The sequence below is a fragment of the Triticum urartu genome, chromosome 6 (assembly GCF_003073215.2).
Source record: "Triticum urartu cultivar G1812 chromosome 6, Tu2.1, whole genome shotgun sequence".
Classification (NCBI taxonomy): domain Eukaryota; kingdom Viridiplantae; phylum Streptophyta; class Magnoliopsida; order Poales; family Poaceae; genus Triticum; species Triticum urartu.
In genome coordinates, this window is record NC_053027.1 from 33,511,405 (window position 1) to 33,517,482 (window position 6,078).

The following is a 6,078-nucleotide window of genomic DNA, read 5'->3' on the forward strand; positions in this document are numbered from 1 at the left end:
CAGCGGTGGTAACTTTTTTTCGCGAAATACAGAGGCCCCTTCGGTGGGTCCCTGATGTTAGGTGGAGGAATCATTATTTTGCGCGTAATAAGGAGGCATTTCCTTGCGTGCGGCCGTGGACCCAGCTGTCGGCCTCTCCACGTAAAGTCCACTTCAGATGCATGTCGGTCGTTGACCAGGCCGCGCCGAGAGCACCAGGGCGGTGGACGACGGCGAGGCCTAGGAAGGGAATGACACGGAGGCAGGGAAGACTCGGCAGTTGTTTCCCACGCGGAGGGGAGTACGACTGTACGAGGGTTTACTGGTTCGTCTGCCGTCGCCGGAGAATAACAGTAGGTGTGGGGGAGTAGAGGGATAGCTAGGCCAGCGATGGGAGTACGGTGGGGCGGTAAGGCCTGCGCGGCAGCAGAGCCGGCCGCGGGGAGGAGGGAGCAGTCGGTCCCGCCGGCGCCTGTTTGAGCGACTGGAGCAGGAAGAGCAGAGATTGAAGAAGCACGACGGCCGTTGGATGGCCATCCAACAGTCACTGCTTGTGCGTCAACCATTTTTTTAGGAAAGCCTCAAATCTGTGGAAAACAGCATACAGCCCATCTACCATTATTTCTAATAATTTACAGCCCATTTGCTAATTATTAAGGTTTTTTTGGAGCCCATATTCTTTTTGTTAGCATTGCAGCCCATATTCTTTTTGTTAGCATTACAGCCCATATTGTGGCACGGTTAAAAAATTATACGAAATTTTGCATATTTCGGTGCGGTCCGAACTGTTTTTAATCCCGAAATTTCGACTCACATTCAAACTGATTTAAAAAATAAATGTATATCAATATAAAATCCAACAAATTGTCCACGCATAAAAATTAATGTAATTTCAAATCTCGAAATGAAAAAAAGATATTTGAAACTAATTGCCGGTTTGATGTGTTTTAAAAATGTATAGCCCATTTCTCATTACTGATGGGCCATTTTCTCGGCCAGCCGAATGAAAGTTCTCCTCGTCTTGAAAAATTTGCAGCCCAACAGGCCTGACAAAGCGACTTACTTGGCAAATCAGAAAAAACCCGGGCTGTGGCCGTGGACCCAGCTGTCAGCCTCTCCACGTATAGTACTCTTCCGATGGAATGTCGTTGACCACGTTGACCACGCCGCGCCGAGAGCACAAAGGCAGTGGACGACGGTGAGGCCTAGGAAAGGGACGACACGGAGCCGGGGAAGACGCGGCAGTGGATGCCCACGCGGAGAGGAGTACGAGGGTTCACTGGTTCGGCTGCGGTGTGAGGCTGCCGTCGCCGCAGGGCCTGGCTAGCGGTGGGAGTAGTAGGGGGTGATGAGGCCTCATCGGCAGCACAGCCGGCCACTGGAGGCAGGAGCAGGCGGTCTCCCTGGCGCTGGTTTGGGCGGCTGGTGCAAGAAGAGCAGCGATTGAAGAAGCAGCAGGACCGTTCGATTCAAATCCAACGGTTACTGCTGCTAGAATCGTTTGTTGACTAAGTTGACAAGCCCTGCGTATGCGTCAACTTAGTAGGCCCACAGGTCAGCCTCCCAACCGGTACGCCCCAGATGTCAGTGGGAGGAATCATTTTTTTCGTGTAATAAGGAGACAGTTGATTGCGTGCGGCCAGGCTAGCGGAGGGAGTAGGGTGGGCCGAGGAAGCCTGCGCGGCATCACAGCGGGCCACAAGAGGAGGGAGCAGGCAGTCCCGCCGGCGCTAGTTTAGGTGGCTGGAGCAGGAAGATCAGAGATTGAAGAAGCACGTCGGCTGTTGGATGGACATCCAACACTAACTGCTGCTAGAATCGTGTGTTCACTGACAAAGCCTTGCGTAAAAAAGTCAGCCTCGAAATCTGTGACGTGTACAGCCCATTTGCTATTATTTTTATAATTTTTACTCATTTTCTAATTCATATGGAATTTATTGCAGCCCGTTTTCCATTTTTAGAATTGCTGGCCATTTTCTGGTCAGTACCAGGGTCAAAAAATTAACTAAATATGTGGAAAATTTTGAAAATTCGCAATTTTTTACTGGGGAACGAAATATTTTTAATCCAAAAATTAATAGCCATACTAAAACAAATTTAAAAATAAATTAGTACTATGTCATGTTAAATCCAATGAAATACGTATAAGATATCAGTGAAGAACAAAAACAAAAAAAGAAACTTATATCCCATTTGCTATAAATTTTTTGGAATTTTCAACCCCTTTTGATATTACTTTTAACAGACATTGACCATACTCTTAAGCCAGGCCGGAATGCATCCCTCCTCGTCTTGAAAGATTTGCAGCCCAGTAATTCGGAGAAAACAAATAAGCCTAGCTTGGGTATTCTTCAAAAAGAAATACTGGGCTACCTATTTTCCCAAAGAACTGGTGCATGAGTATTTAGCTTTATTTATTTACTTATTTATGTTTAGGGGACCATGAGCATGTATCTGGGCCGGATTCATGTGAGAGCCTCCCTTCCAGTTAATTATGGGCTTCTCTATTGGGCCTTCATCAGTGGGCTGCATGTTATCAACAAATGGAAAATGTGTTCCGAGTTTTAAAAAAATGTGTTCCGTACGATAAATAGTATGCGCTACGTACGATACGGGGCACTAAAGGATCGAACTGTGCAACGACTTCCAAAACATTGTGTTTGTCGTTCTAACAACACATTTATTCAACCAACAGACGAAATATACTACTGATTGTACATTGAAAACAGCAGCAGCAACCAGGGCTGGGGGTGCAACAGAAGCAGTAAGCAGGCCAGAAGAGTGAAGACGCAGCTCTCTCTTCCAAACCAAACATCATCCATCATTACAAAAGGGCTACCAAAAAAGAACAAGTGTATGCATCAAACTAAATAAAGATCCTACTACACCAAGTGTACGCATCTAACTAACTGGCTCAGTTAGACGTTACTATTTATTAAGCTATGGAGATTGCCTGATGGCTTGAACCAGATGGGTGCCTGACGGGGGAACCTCCAGCCAGCAGGTCCAAGTCTGATACTTGCGACCCTCTCTCCTACTTTGGGCTGCAGAGCGTGGCGGCACATATCAGGGTATGGTGCATGCAGAGACGCATGGTACGTTGTGTACACACAGTTTTGCCTGATGAACGAAACCCCGCTGCCATCATGATCCTTGCCGTCGGTTATCTCCTGGTTAATCGGATAATTCACTCCGACAAACAGAGAGCGTGTACCAAGGCTACTTACCAGCCTCCAGTCAAAAATTCCTGAAGGCCCAGAGAAGCTGGGATCCTGCTCAAAGACCTTGCAGTGACTGTGATTGTATTCCGCGAAACAACACGTCCGGTACGTGCGAACGATCATCAATCTTTCGCCGTCGTCTGATCGAGCCAGGAACCACCTGCAACTGCCATGCCGCTTTTCTTTGAAAGGTTCTGGGATTAGGAGTAGGGACACCAGGCGGCCTACAACATCATATCAAGTTGGAGTCAAATAAAAAAGGGCTCTTGGTTTAGTCAATCTTAAGAACAGCATGTTATGAGCATGAATATTTTTTCAGCAAATGTTGACAGTAATATAAGCAAGCCATCATGATATCATAGGAAAGTAACATACTGCTGTAACAGCCGTTTGTAGCGATGACTGGAGTAGGCCAGCAATACGTCCAGCCATAGAAGGAGTTGACAACGTAAATGTAGCCCTTGTGTTCAATGGCATCAGAGAACCATGGACGATGTATGATCCTGCGATGGACGTGCAGATTTATCCACTTACCGCAGTGACCTGTCAGATAGGCGAGACCGCGGTTGAAGAACACAATTAGCCTGAAGTCTTTATAATTCACAGATCTTGTGGGCACTTAGCAGATTACAACCTTGAGCAAACCAAACTTGGTATCATGTTGGCTACTATAAGATTCCGAGTATTCTGGGCCGCGGTGCCAAAGCGGTGCAGTGTTAATCAAAGGAAGGGGGATCAATCGCCGGGTGTAGACCTCCACGAGCATCCAGCTGCCGCGACCGTCGACGAGCACCATCCAAGACGTGTTCATGCCGACCCAGTACATACCGTTAATGTAGTTGAGGTTGACGGAGATTGGATCGCAGTCAAGGGGGTTGATGCTCGCCACCCTACGATCGTTATGCTACGTGACACGCCGTTTCTGAAGATCAGTCGCCATTAGCAAGCAAGTAGCTGGCTTAAAAAGCTCCGGCCTGAGGGCTTTGAGTAAACGGTACAGCCCCGACGAGCACGCGGCGAGCGGCATGGTACTGAGATTGTCCACACATGAAACAATGAGCTTGATTACCTCTGTCGGGAGCGAATTCCAGCCACTCTTTTGGCGGACGCTGCTCGGTTCTGCCATTGTTAGTGCTTGGGTTTCGGACGAGGGGGGGGGAGGCGCCTTAGCGGGGATGGAAGATTAGACGAGATTATGTGCGGACAAAGATGGAGAAGCGAATATGTGCTATGGGAAGTGGACAGGTGATGATGACTACAGCACGCCGCTTGACTTACGAGACACATACCAGCAGCGTAGGGTCATGTCGATGCCAGATAACTTGCTTGAGTGATCATAGTACTGGTACTCCCTACAATGCTATGCCCTAACTGGCTTGAGTAGAGTAGTAGAGTAGGACTCTACTCTACTACTAGCACCGGAGGAGTAGTATATTCTAATCTAAAATAGTTACAAACTTCAATGCCCGAGCGTGGAACGACTACGAACCGTGCTCAAAGACCGTGTCTACGTGGTGTTTGGACATGGCCGACAACCTCAACGCCAACGGTGCTACTCCCGTTGCACCGTATGTGTTTCTGTCCTTCCTGTTCGAAATCGTGGTAGAATTCATGTTTCTACTCTGTATCCTACTACTATGCTAGTCCACATGATTAGTTTCATCTTTGTTATAGCCGTCATGATTTATTTTGTGCTTATTCGGATTAAATCTCGTAGTAACTTGCTCATATATTCAACTAGCGCAATGTCCCCTACAGCCACTCACGTTTCATGGACGGCCTGGTCGATGTTGGAATTTTGCTAGTAGGCCTTTATAAGGTGAGCTATTCTACCACTTGTATGAGCATGAGAAGAGGAGACCTACACGCGCGCTCCTCCTCCTTGCTCGCCTCGCCACGCCACGCCTCGCCACGAAGCGCCGCGGGTTGCGGGATTGAGCCGAGTCGAGGACAGAGCTATACTCCCACGACCTACCCAGCCCGCACTATATAGTTCCTCACCACCGTTCCAGATCATTGCGCCGCCAAGCAAGTCTCCTCCATCCCTCCTTTCAGTGTGCATCGGGAGAAGGGACAGCAGGCCTCTGGAACCCCGCCTCTCGTGATCCTGTACGGGAGAGGGGCGATCAGGTTTTTGGGGAGCGCACTCGCGCGACTGCTGGCAGCGATGACTTCGTGAATGACGACTTCTTCCCCGACCTCGGCAACCTCATCTTCGACATGGGCGACAACGTCAACGCCGGCAACCAGTGAGATACAGGGTGTAGGAAGCGGTTTGGGAATTTGCATGCCTTTCCAACCAGTGAGATACTCCGTAGAAAGTACGACAAAGAAATAACCACAGAGAAGGAAGCTAAAAGTAAACAATCAAACGAGCATTTTTGCATTTGTTTTGCATTGAATCGTTTCACAAGCTTGACTAGTGTTGTTTTTCTACTTGTACAAAAACTGCATCGTAAAGTTAAAACATGCATTTGCACGTACATAAGTAATAGTAGTACTCCCTCCGTCTAGGTGTATAAGTCTTCCCTCCTTCTTGGTCACGGTGGACAACCGAAGATGACTTATTGACCTGGATGGAGGGAGTAGCACAATCTGCAAGCATATATCGAGAGAGACGTGTAGTGCGATAGTATATAGTAAAGTTTGTGCTATATGCACGTACTTGCAAAATGCGTACGAATACACAAGGTTTCCAAACTTTCCCTTTTGCATACTTAATTAAGGACGCTAAAAATTCCTGGACGTTCGGGATTTATCATTTGCGTCCCAAAACTAATGAGATCGCCTTACGAAACAAAAATTATACTCCTCCTAAAAGCCACGACGCTCGCAGGAGCGCTTGCGCCGCGCCACGAGTGCCCTGGTGCGCGGCCGT